At 41.4% G+C, this 13773-nt stretch overlaps 1 protein-coding gene and 1 long non-coding RNA gene across 5 annotated transcripts in view; one reads left to right on the forward strand and one right to left on the reverse strand.

The window, feature by feature from the left end:
* GRM1 (glutamate metabotropic receptor 1) overlaps window positions 1-13773 on the forward strand; it is a 190720-nt gene that overhangs the window by 159556 nt on the left and 17391 nt on the right. The gene's annotated exons all lie outside the window — the stretch shown is intronic.
* Window positions 589-12523, reverse strand: LOC116440863. Its single transcript, XR_004238787.1, has 3 exons — window positions 11987-12523; window positions 11088-11210; window positions 589-1336 (listed from the first exon to the last, which is right to left on the reverse strand). It is a non-coding gene; the product is annotated as an uncharacterized LOC116440863 (long non-coding RNA).

Raw genomic sequence — 13773 nt, forward strand, 5'->3', positions numbered from 1 at the left:
CTCATGTGTAGCAGAGAAGGTGGAAATGACCCTTTAGTTCCAAGCCTCAGATGGATATTGACATGTTCCTTATTATCTTCTCTCCTACTCTGAAGTCAGCCCTTTGCACAGCTCCCTGTACCACTGGGGCAAGTCAGGCAGTGGCAGAGTAACCAACTCCATCTGCAGCTTCTTGCATCTCCGTCACATGTGCCTATGACAGGGATCTCGTGCCCTGATGTGCAGTTGCTCTGCATTATGTTCAAACTGAGGTGCTACTGTAGCCTTTTAGAAAAGAAATCTCTGTCTGAGTGATTGTAAATCACACGTACTTGCCTAAGGCCACTGGAATGTGTGTGAAAGCTGGGGACTGAACATTAGTTTTTAAGGAGTGTATTGTGATAGCCCTCATGATTGTGATTCAAAAGCACTCTCCATGCTATCCCTATGCTCTATTTAATACTCAGCATTATGAGCAATACTCTTACTCATCATTCATGTCAATCTCTCCATGTTCCCAAATTCAGCGTTGGTGTGAAAGTTGCAGAAGTCAACTGATGGTGAAAATGAACTTGCATTCACATCTATTGAACCTGTTATTTTCCTTGCTAATAATTAAAAGCAACCCAGATGCAGCAGAGCGGGAGAGAGAACTGTTACTTCAAACAGCAACTCCCTGTGAGAAGCTGTCTGAAAATTTGCATTCTTTATTATCTTATTGCTTTTTAATCTTTAAAGAAGCACCACAGGGCTCGATATGAGCTTAGATGATTTTTGTCCCAATTAAAAAAAAAATAAATAAAGCACCAGTGAAACCTACATTTCTGAGCTTCCTAATGGAATTGAAACTAAGTTAATTTCCAGTTTTTTGGGATCTGTAGGTTTCTGTGAGTCATTCAAGTTGGTTTTGATTCAGTTTGCATAAGAACCATTTTCATCTGTCCTGGTGATGGAGGTAATACTGTAGAAAACCCATGCTGTGATCAATTTTGTCTTTATGCTACTTCAATACATTTTATTTTTTTGCTTGACAGGGGGTCAGAAGGGAAGGGAATGGAGACCAAAGTGACCCAAATACATGGCTCAGTGTGCCACAGAGGCCACATCAAGGCTGCCAGCTCCTGGGCTAGACGGAGAAGGAGCAGGGAGTGGCAAGCAGTCCTAGCAGCCACCACCTCCAGGGAGATGGCCAAAAATCTCCGTAGCCCAAGAGCTTGAGTTCCATGCAAATAGAAAGATGGAGACTTCCTCTGACTCTGTGGTAGTTGGATGGGGACTCAGGCATCTGTAAGAAACTAGTGTGGTGTCCCTGCAGCGTGGTCTCAGGCTAACGCTGTTGGTTTCTTTAAGATGTTGTCTGTCAAAAAAAGAGGACTTTTAAGTATTTTAGGTCATGAGAAACTTAATAACTAATTCTTTGTTCTGCTTGTTCTTCTTCTGCTTTTATTTTTAAAAAAGTAATATTAAAATATCAAAAATTATTATTAAAATTATTATTAAAAATTATTAAAATATTAAAATACACTTAGATATACTTAGATATGCAATATACTTAGAACGCAGTTCTTAATATGAGAGAATATTTCATCCCATTCAAAAGTTGAGCTTCCCCCTCATCATTGTCACCTTTAAAACACAATAAGGCTTACCTGAGCTTTTTAGCAATTTGTTTGTTACACAATTTTAGTAAGATTTTCTTGACCTCCCTGTTAAGCCTGTGTGAGTGTTATGAAGCAAAAAAGCTCTACAGAGTTTTAAGTTGCTTTTCTAAACTAAAAGCTCAATACCTAGTTAATATGCCTTTTTTCCTCAAGTTAAGCATCCCTGCCTTTTATACAGCCAAATTCCCACCCCTGGCCTAAACCTCTTGTACAGTTACTGCATGTTCTTCACCCAAACCAGCACAGGTGCAGAGGCACACTGGGATTGCTGATGGAAAAGGACAGCCCATCTCTCTGTTCATAGGCATGAAGAACTGAAAGAAGTTTAATACAGAAACATGAAGCCTTGGAAATAAAGTCACAAGGCAAAACAAAAAGTAATTTCAGGGCTTTGGAGGGTTTCCTTAGCTCCTAGCTGAGTCCATTGCAAAATTTCTGAGGACATTGTGACAACACAGATAAAAAAGTGAGTCACTGGGGAAATCAAGAAAGAAAAAGTAGAATTTGCTGCAGCTTTTGAAGCACCTAGATAACTCAAATGTGTAGTCAGGTCCTTCCTGAAACAGGACTTAAAGCTACTGGTACGTGCTCAGTGCCCACAGGAATGACTTCCAGACTGATTTTCTATGGGTTTTTTTGTGGGGGCTTTGTTTTGTTTTATTTTTTGGTTTTGGTTTTGGGTGGATTTTTTAAAGTTTGATTTGGTTGGTTTTTTTGTTTTAATTCCCTATCAAAACCTGGGATTTATTTGCCACGTTTTCAGTAATTCTAATCCCTGTAAGTATGTTGCTCTGTTTTAGAGTCTTCAATAGTCTCTCCCCATGGCCACGTTTTTCTGTCTATAGGTGGCCAGCAGTTCTGAACTCAAAAGATTTCTCTTCTAGGTGTGTTCATCTATTTTCTTGTTATACCTTCTCTCTCTTCCTAGTTTGCTTTTGTTTTTCTGCTTTTCAATTTTCATCTCTTTTGCTCTCTGTATCAAATCTCTTCTCTGCTTAATCCATTGAATTCCAGTTTCTAAACAGAAAAGTGGCATCCATCTAAATTAAATTGGTGGGGAGATATAGGGTTAAATTGAATTAGTTTTAAAAATGGAAATTTTTTTACGTTTACAAGGGCAAATCAAACTTATATAAGCCTTCATAAAGCATTTTCATGCAATGTTGTGCTGTTAGTTTAACTAGTATAGCTTGGGGATTAGAGCAAGCCAAGGCACTCTTCCTTTCTCCTTCCTCAAGTAAAGCAAAATAATTAACCAGAGAAGTCTATTAACACAGGATTTATTAGTCAATTCAAAACCTTCAGCTACCTCTGGTGCTGATCTAGAGGTCAGAAACATCATCTTGAAAAATGTCTGTCCCAGTTGCATTGCCACAGATTTTCAGTGAAAACAAATTGCTTAGTAACACTGGTCTTCACTTAAAAAATAAAGCACACTGCTTTTACTGATCTGTTGCACTCTGAAGATGGTACGTGCGGCCTTGAGGATTTGAACTCTCTCTTATATTGGCTGAGTTAAACTATGAGCAATTACAGCCAGAATTATTTTCCATAGAGCTGGTTGGGAATTTTCCTGTGGAATATATGTGTTTCCAGAAAATTCTGGCCTCTCAAAATGTTTCATCAAATCGGGCTTTGCTGGTAAGGATTTTCCCTGGTCCAGAGGGACTTCCTTTTTTCCCATGGAGAGAAGACATTGGAAAATCATGAGGGAATCTTACCCCAAAAGTTAAAGCACTCACTTAGGCTAAGAGCATCTCCTTTATTTCCCAGGTGGATGCTCTATAACTGGATTATGCACTGTCCCAGGGCAAGCCTCCTTTCTCTATGTCCTTGTCCGTCCAGTAGCATTTTGGAACAGAGAAAAAATATTGTAATGCATACACTAGGGAAATACTTTGTATTATTCCGTGAGAGAGCTTGAATCTGGGTCTGAGAGATCCCTCATGAATGTCTTCAGTACCAAGCAACTGTCAGTCTTACCCTCTTGTCAAATGAATACTTAAATATGTATAAAAAATGGAGCAACTCCACCAGGAGAGATGAAGAGAGACTGTTATCTGCTGCTTGTATTGAAGCTTTGTGGGGACATTTATTATTAGTTTGCTACTTGATGGTATTACAAGATCCTGGCTGTTATAGGATGATGGCATAGCAGCTTTTATTAGGAGAGCCTTTTGCATCTATTTTTTATTTTTTCCAGATGCGAGATGAAAACTTTTGTGTATGGATCTTGCTGTGATCTTTAGCCTTGTTCTTGGCCACAAATGTTACTTTAGTCTATGAGGGTCAATAAGAAGGACGTGTGTACAGTGCCTGTATGATCCCTTCCCTGGAGAAGAAATGCTCCCTTCTGTACTACATGCAGAAAAAATAGCCAGTGACACTTCAGATACTGATTCTGATGAGGTTTCAGGAAGTACCTTCTCCAGCCACTGCTTCAAAAGGACCCTACTCAGTGTGCAGGAGACTGAAGTCAGGCCTGCAGTCTGCAGGTCTGTTGTGGTGCTTTTCTGTGGTACACACACAATTCAAATAGAGTTGAGCCACACAGCAAGGCTCACCTCTTCTATCATGCTTCTTGTGGGTTGCAGTAGCCTGGAAGGGATCAGTGCTGCAGGAGTGACTGCAGGGAGAAAGTTCATTTTTTATCATTGGGTAATTAGCTCCAGGTTTAGCAGTGATGCTTATGTGCTCCCTCAGTCTCCACGTATAAATTATTTTAAATTTATGGTTGAGAACCCAGGTCTGGACACCATTTTATTGCAGTAAGTAAGGATTTATTTGTCAATATACACTGTGTAGCAAAATCTGAGTTAATAGGAAACCAACTAGCAAGACTCAGTGAATGGCCAAGACTCCACATTAATGCATAGGCCACCTGCTTTCCCTTTGTAATTTTAGTATATTTACATCCAATTATTTTTCATCCAGCTGTCTGCCCTTAGAAATGAATAGCTGATTTAAAGTACTTCCAAACATGTAATTTATCTTTTTAACACATTTCGGCAGTCCATGCCTCTAAACTCCTGTCACAGGCATCCACTCTAAGCAGTGTCCAGGCAGTCACCTGGCCCATGGATCTCTAAAATTTGGTTTCTTTTATTCCAATAAAAATTTCCAGACAACCCAACATCCCTTAGTAACTTCTTCCTGCTTCTCTTTGTCCTTTCTCCTTCTGTTCTGGATCCCTACGTACAGTTTTTTAACTAGGAATCAGGGTTCTCAGTAACCTCTAGTACCATGTCTGTTCCCTTAGCATGGCTTAGGGAACTACCTGCCTTTTTGTCTTGCCAGTTATAAAATTATCTCCAGTTATTCTTAAGTTAGTGTTTCTCTTTGAACTGACTTGCTGAGTTGGCATTTCATCTTGAGCAAGCTGTACTGACAAGTCGTGCTTTTCTGGACTCATTTCCCTTGGCCACTCACAGTCCACAAAGGCTTTTGGGCTCTTCGCCTCTTTTTCCAAGCCTCCCACAGACACACAGTGAGGGGAATCTTAGCACAAGTATGTCCAGAAGATTTTGTTTCACTGGTTTTCGTGGTGGTGGGAGGAGGCAAATGCACAGTGCAGCATGGCAAGACTTGGAGCTTCCAGAAACAGAGAGTAAATGTTCAGCCTGCTCAGTTGCAGTTGTTCAAATGTAGATCTGTTACAGCCTGTCACTTGATCCAACCTGACTGCCCTGTCATAGGAATAGGTGCTCAGGAGTACTCCATGTACTAATAACATAACTCCAGTTATGTTATTACTTTGTGGAGTCAGTATTCTATCTTTAAACAGGGGTTATGGAGGCAAGAGGGAGGGAGAAAAGTTTGAACAAAAGATGTGAAAGCACTTTTGATGTAAAACAATGCCTTTTGTCCTGATCTTTGCAGGCTAAAGTAGGTGAAATTGAACCAAACCAATCCATCTCAACCTGGCACAGCCACACAGGGAATATTTCCCTCTGTCTGACTGAAATGCATCAAAACACCTGAAACAAGTCAATTTAGTGGAAAATGCAAGGAGGATTAAAAAAAACTGGTCACCATTGTACCTTCTCCTGTAAAAGAAATATATTAAATCCTGTGCTTCAGGACACAACACCAACGTGAGAAGTATTTTCTTTGGTCTAAAGTGTGTCATCTAGCCTGCAGCACACAAGAATTATCTTTAAATGCTTCTTATATAGATTAACATCTGGTGTAGTTTTACCTTCATACAGCAGTGCCAAACCAGTATAGAGATGATTGCTGAATCCAACAGGAAATTATAGACTACCTTGCTTTGCAATTTAGAAAACTGATGCAGTGGGTAAACTTCTCATGTCCTGCAGTAGTATTGCAGACACAATAAGAAAGACCTTCATTTTTACCATTACAGACCTTGGAAAATACCACATTCCAAGGTATTTTCAAGAACACCCTTACACCTGCTTCACCTGCACAGCCATCCTACTGAAGCTTACCCCGGGGGAAATGGCATATTATGAAAGACAATTTTGGAACAGCAGAAAGGATGTGAGCTTCTGCCAGTGGGAAAAATTATACAGAGATTGAAAAGAAAAAAATATTGGCAAAATTGTACAGGACAGATTCGGTTGTTTATTTAAACAATTTGTTGCTGTATATCTGATCTTTTCATTAACCTTCAATAAAATGCTGACACCCACACTCTGGTTTTGGGGCTGACTCTCTAGGGCAGTGGCACCATGGGGCACAAGGTGGTGCGCTGGTCCGTGGCTTTGAGGCTCCCAGATCCCCATCAGGGCATGAGGCTCCAAAACCACTGGATATTTGGTTCACCCTTACATCACACCCAGGGCATATCATGGAGGAGTCTGCTTCCTTCACAGGTTGATGCAGATATGGCACCTCTAGAAAGGCTCCTGGTGACACAGCTGTCACAGGGAAGGCAGGTAGCACCCTGGTCTGGCCTGATTCATTTGTATTGCAGCCCTCCCTGACATTTACCCAGCTTCTGTATTCAGTGTAGTCTTTCACCCTTTTCTGAGATTGCAGTGCCTTTTTGGGAAAGCCTCTTGCATGCTCACAAAGGACAGCTGAAGGTGTTAATGCCAAACATCTCTCCCTCAGCAGCTGGTATGTTTGCTGGCTTTGCTGGGCTGTTTACTGGTCTTAAACCATGAATGATTTTGCAGACACATAGCGCTGTGACATGTTGCAGCTCTTACCCTGTTCTCTTGTGGATGTGATGTGAATTTCATGTAAGAAAATACAACAAACCCAGTCAAGCTGTTCAGTCCATGTCAGTATATTGATTTAAGTGAATATTTGAAACTCTCAGAAGACAGTTACATGGTTCCAAAGAGACTCTTAGAACCAATGTTAAAGAACTGGGAAGAAACACAAAATAACAGGAGAGTGTGAAACTGAACAATCCAATGGTAATCTCTTCTAGCTCTGCTGCAGGGTTGTCTATTAAATTTGATCTATGTAATTATATTATATATTGTCTTCCATAGCTTTGAATTTGCATTCGCTTGTGATGCACATATATTGTAGTTCTGGCCCATAGACCAAAAACTAAATACAGAATAGGAGATAAAAGATTTTCAGATATCACTTCCACACCTACATTTCTTCTCAATTAAATAACTACTAAAACCCATATTTATTTAAAAATCAGGCATGGCATATGCATATATCAAATTATATACCAAATTGTCTATCTGTGTGTATATGTGCAAAATAACCAGTCTGGTGATAGTGGATTTTTTCATCCTTCTAATGAGAAATAAGGGGCATAGCTGCATAAGGCAACATAAGTTTTCCTTGCAAATTATACCAACTAAAGGGAGTCCCAGCTTATGCATAACTGATCACATGCCATTCCTAAGGCAAGATGAGGAGGAGTGGGGATAGATACACACCATGATTGGGATGTTTGTGATCAAGCACAAACCAAAAGGCCTGGCTCAGTCAGTTTAAGCTCAGTCCTCTGGGTTTGCTTCCATGGCCAAACAGAGGCTGCCTGAGATTACATTTGGGAGAAATAACTTAGAAAAGCTATGAGGTTCTGCAGTGGCCTCTCAGTAAGAGTAGTGATGATAAACCACCCCCCTCCCAGGCAAAACCCAGGTTATATTGAGTAAGTTTACAGGATACATTGCCTGCACCCTGCCCTCCCATCCAGAATTCTGCTTCTTTATCACCAGTCAGAGCCATGTTTTATGTGCATGGTCCCTTTAGATGAGAGGGCTGTTGTGTAAGGTTTTGTGCAATTTCTTCTCTTTCTCAGAAGTTTCCAGTCCATGGCAGTTTTGCCATTTTCCTTTCATGGGCACTCACAACTTCGTTCTCCCAGGAGATTTTGACAGGATATAAATCTAAGGCATGGTCTCTGAGTCCAGCCTGGTTCTTGCCCAAGGACTGCTGGAGAACCTCACCTTACTACTCCTTTTCTTGTTTTGCAGCTCTCAGGATGCTGAATCAAAAAATGTTTTTCTGCTTGGGGGCACTGCTGTAGCTTTGTTAATGACTCTCAGTACTTAAGCACAATGACAAATAGATACACAGTCACATTAGAGGGGAGCTTTACAGTTATGTACCACAACCTCTGCTTCCTGACTGAGAGGAAGTAAAGGCAGCACTACAGAAATCCTGGGGAAAGCTAGTATCTTTCTTGGCATAAACCACAGGAATGAGGACACCACTTGTAATTTAATTTCTTGCTTGACTGGATCACTTATTACATTTCCTTGTATTTTGGTATTTATATACATTATTCACATCCAGTTAGGACGCTGCAAAAGTGCACCAACTCAATAGTGAGTGATACAAACAACTGCGTTCACATGTAGGGATAAGCAAGTGTTGTTTATCTGCTTAGCACCATACTCTCACATTGGTTTGGTTACAATTGTCTCTGTGAGAAAAATAAGGAAGAAAACGTCACCTTTTAAGAGTGTCAGGTACATAAGTAGGTGTTGAAGGTGGTTACATCCAGTTAAGCACCTAAACCCCTGGATGTTTCTGGACATTACATGTAGAAATCAGATTCCAACTCTCATAAGCACACTCTCAGGAAACAAAACAATCCCCAAACCTACATTCTCTGTGTAGTGCTCTGAAATAGAAAATGGAAATGGAATAAAGAACTAAAATACAAGTCTTCTAGAGGTCACTAACATTTTTAAAGTCAAGAATGCAATTTACCTCCCTTCTGTTCTCAAAGTGTGATGTTTCAGCCATGCCACTGTTGTTCACCTCACCTCAGCAGAAGCAAAGAGAGCTGTGACATTTCAAAAATATATGTTAATTCATGTACAAATACTTGCTAGAATAAACATGCAGGGTGTTCTTTCTGCAAGCATTTATTCTGCAGGGGTCTCTGAGCCACCTTTTGATTTCATACATCTTTGAGCTAATTTGGAGGTGAAAAAATTTGGGTACTGAAGGATATCATGTGGATCTCTAATATTCTTTATGGAAGATCAAGGCTATAAAACAGCAAAAGTAGTATTCACATCTGTATACAGTTAATACCGGCGTTTGTTTTTTCCCTCAAATGAAGACATCTAAAAATACTTTTGATTCATACCAACAATTTAATGCAAAGTTACTAATGTGAAATGAAGAACTACTGCTTATTTATTCAATCCTTTTCCTTGCTTAGGGACACATAAGAGGCACATAAGAGCCTAAGAAGGGGACAAATCTCTTTCGCTGATGTGAAAAGCATTTTGCATTCTGGCTTGTTCACAAGCTTATCCCTACTTGTGATGAGCACTCCCCTTTGCTCAGGGGTGCCTCACTGTCCCGGTTTGAGACAAGTTCGGAGGAACGTCCAAAATGGATGTCCTCTGATAGAAGGCAGGTTACAGCCACCCCTCCCCCACCAGGTTCGGGAAAAATTTTCCTCGGAGGGAAGTGAAAGGAAACAAACCTATTTATTTAACAAACACAATGCACTCAGGCACGGGGAAAGAATAATGCTAAATAATAAAACCTCTCGCTGTGGAGAGAACCTGGTAAATTTCAGTCCTTTCTTTGGGTATGGTCTCTCTCACTCCTCTCCGGAGCTGGGGTTGGGCGTGGGCCCCTCCGGGCCTCCCAGATGATGTTCTGGTTTTGCTGAACAGTCCAGAAGAGTAGAAGAAGAAACTGAAGTTCCAGGGAAAAAACAGTATGCCTCTGCTAGCAGGTTGTCTCTCTCCTGAGAAAAGGAGCCGAGGGCAGGCTAAAAGCAGGAAGGGCGCTTCCTCCCTCTTGCTGCCACAGCAGAACGCAGGGGAGTGTGTATCTGTGTCCTTGACCAAAAAACCGCTTTGAAAAGTTGGCCTGGCTTTTTTTTCTTTCTCTCGGACCCAGTTTTAAAAGCACAGGAAAGCACAGGATTAATGTCTTGGCACAGAGCAGGTGATAGGGGATGCACATCATTAAGTCACCCCAAGACACTCACAAAACAAAACACCACAAGACAAGCTGCAGATGCTATGATCACATGCTGACAAAGCATCTGATTTTTAGCCAGACTCTGTAATTCACAAATGAATCCTACCCCCTGAGAGAGAAGATGGTCCATCTCTGCTAAGGGAATGTAGGTGGGTATGGTTCTCCACCCTCTTAGAAATTAAATCTGCAGAATCAAGACATGTTCATTTACAAATACCTGTATAAGGATATGATGGATATGGCAAAGCAGAGGCTAACTTCTGCTGCACTACTGAGTCCAAAATCTGGATGTAGTTTTTGCTAAATGTCCATCCCTCAGATGTGTGTAACAGAGCAATTTGCTTTCTTATATTTTTGTTCTTGGTTATTTAAGAGTTTGTAAGAGTAAGGAATTTAAAAATCTCTTTCTTGGCTTTCTACTTGAATTAGATTTTTTTTTTCGTTAGTATAGTGTGATGCTTTTTGCACTTGTCTTCTGATTCTGTTTTTCATCTGTCCCAAACACACTGAAAACTATTCCCATCTGGAGCAGAGGTGTGACAACATTCCTCTCTGTTCTCCCTGTTCTTAGCTCTGTACCCCAAAGACTCTGAATGGGCAAATTTGTCATTGTCAGATCTTTTTTTAGAGTTTTCAGACCAAGGTGCATCTGTAGAACAGACTCCACACACAGAAGACATACACTGTCAAAGACTCACTAATAAACATGGCCAGCATGAGAAATTGGGTTCTCTGCTGTGCCAAAGGAACTCTAAGAAACCACTTAGCGTGGGTTAAAAGTATATTGTATCAATAAAACATCTGCCTCCACATTACAGTTGTTAGAGACTATTTAATTTTGAAATAACAAGTCAACTAATTCTTCAGAGTGTATATGTGCTCTGGCATTCAGCCTCCCACACCTGACAAGCATAGGTTAAAAGTCATTATCACTGAAAACTGCAAACAATTGTGCAGGCTGAAAGTAATCACACAATTTGTTACTTTAAAGCCCACTTGAAAACTAAAAACTCCAGGTTTTTTGTTAGTGCATTATAGATAATTTACCATTTCTAGTTTACTGCTTCAGTTTATCTCTTCTTAAGCTGTTTCCCCTTCTCTGCTCTCTGGGTTTGGTTTTTTTTTTTGTGGTGTGCAAGATGTGGCTTTCTTCCACCCTATAAAATTAACCTTAAAAAGAGAAAAAAAGAAAAGAAAATGAATTACTGTCTTCTGGATTCCTTGAGCCAGATTTCAAGGTCAGATAAACACTAATGTCAGCAAAAGACAAACTGTCCCTAATGTCCATGGTTTGGGGAACAGGGGTGAGAGTTGTCCCTTTCAGCAGAAAATTACTAGTTTAGCACAGCTGTGCTGCAGCACCACAGCCAGAGATGTCAAAGCTTATCATAAACTCTATCAAAACAAGGGCCCCTTGATCTGATTATAGCAACCCCTCACTAGTAGATTATTTGCTGGTGTTTGCAATTTCAGTCTGATCAGCCCCAGAGAATCACAGGTTCAGTTTAAATAACCATCTACAAGCCACCTTCTCTTTAGTATATCTTCCTTCCCTTTACCCAACACTATTAATCTTTCCTCATTCTTGGTGTATTAAAGCCAAGAATGTTCACGCTTTCTTACTTCGAGTTCTTGTTGGTCTTCCCCTCTACTTGAATGATTTTTTTTTTTTAAATGTTATTTTCTGGCCATTTCTTTTCCTGGCACAACCTAAATCTTCAGATAGTTCCATTCAGCCTATTTTGGCTGGCTTGCAAGCCTTGCATTCCTGGAGAAAAGATTGTCTGGAAATTGGGACTTATTCCACATTACTAATTTTTTGCATCTCAAACCCCTCAAACAAGTTAACTAACCAGATAGCCAACATACCCAGGAAACAACCAATCAAACCAAAAAAAGCAAATCCCGTAGTCTGTGGAAACCTCCCCCCCCGAGGGATTATCTACCTTGAGCAGACTGACAAGGACTGATAGGGAGCTATGCCTGAAAGCGCAGCCACAGCAGCGCAGCCAGCTGCAGCAAGTGCCCAGAGAGCAGACGAGGCGTGGGGGTGGCATCAGCCCCGCTGAGCCGCGGCTCTTGTGCCCAGCTGGCAGGTTCATTCGTGGGCTCACGGGGTGGAGCGCGGGATTGCGTGGGTGTGCAGTCGGAGCTTGGGTGCCTGGGCAGTACAGGCTCTGGGGGTCACAAAGTGTGGCCCCAGGCATCTCTGTGCTCCCCAGTCAGTGAGCAGTCCTTCCTCCTTTACTTTCCCATATCCTCTGAAACATAAGGCTATAAACATTTCTTAATCCTTAGTGTTACGTAAGTTATCTCAAAAATCTCTCCGGCCACCATCCCAGACAGCCAGGAGATTTTCCTGCAGCTACTTTGGGCTATCATAGCCTGTCAATCCACAAATGCTTTAAGCTGCCCTAAGCCAGAAGTGACACTCAAAGCCTTCCTTTACCCCATGCCATCACTTCGTGTACGCAGGGACAAGAATCTGCTGTGAACTCAAATTGGGAAACAAAAGGGGCTTTTTTCCCTTTCTTTTTCTGGCATAGTTGTGACCCAGATTAGTTGTCCCTGTCATTCCCTGCCAGATGATTGAATAATTGCACCAAGGGTTGTGCTGACACAGAGGGGAAGGTGGAGCAGCAGAAGGGAGCAACTGGGGAGTGCCAGGGCGCTCCCCCAGCACACATCTGGCTCCTGCTGCCCTGGGGTGACCAGAAGTACACACAGCCTTTGCTCCATATTCACTCTCCAGCTCAGTGCAAGGTCTTTCTGGGCATCCTTCTGGGATTATGTTCTCTTTGGTGACCTTGACCCTTCTGTCCTCTTCAGCAGATGCTCACACCTTGACAGAAATCACTCCTGCTTCTCAGTCCTCTGTGGGTGATAATTATCCAAATGCCTCACTCTGCTGGGCAAGGGTGAATAACCCTATAGACTCCTTTCTACTTGTACTGCTCTTTGCACCACGGCTCTTAATTTCTCTCCAAAACCTGTTGCTGTGCTGTTGATTAGCATAATTAATTTAAAGCCCAGAGCAATTATTTCCAGACATCACTTAGACAGGATTTCAGTACTTGTGTTTTAAAAATTAATTTGTACCAAGAATCTGTCCATCTTCCCAACTTCATCTATTGGCTTAGAAATCTTCTATCAGGTCCTAGCTCATATGAAAGGCATTGAAAATTCAGCTCCCCATCCTACAGGAAAACGACATGCCCTTGCTTCTTTTTGTGTAGATATTTTTTGATGCAGCCATGACAACCATACATAAAACCTGACCTTTCAAGGACACAAACATCTGAAGAGGAACATGCTTCTTCCTAGGAAGATGCTAGAACTGGAGAGGCAAGAGGATTTGGGGTGAGAGTTGAGTTGAACACTTTACTGGTCTGGTTCTGCACATGAGGGATGCTTACCTTCCCAGTCACCTTGCAGACTGCTAGAGCACTGAGGAGGTGGAAAGCAGGCCAGAAAGTTTGTGGTGTTGCTGAGCTATTCCTTGGGAGTGCAGAGGCAGCCAGTCTGAGTGTTGGAGCAGGAACTGCTCTTGAATGTGAGGCAGTGTGCCAAGGGCACATGGTACAAGACTTCTGCTTTCCTGTATTAAATAAGTTCTTTAAAATGAGAAGCTGATTCAGGGCTATCACTTAACTTTCCTTGAATATCCTCCCCATTTTACTTTATTCCTAATGTTATTGATGGTCAGTTGTTTCAAATGAGATTGTACAAATTC

Source organism: Corvus moneduloides, chromosome 3 (genome assembly GCF_009650955.1).
Source record: "Corvus moneduloides isolate bCorMon1 chromosome 3, bCorMon1.pri, whole genome shotgun sequence".
NCBI classification, from domain to species: domain Eukaryota; kingdom Metazoa; phylum Chordata; class Aves; order Passeriformes; family Corvidae; genus Corvus; species Corvus moneduloides.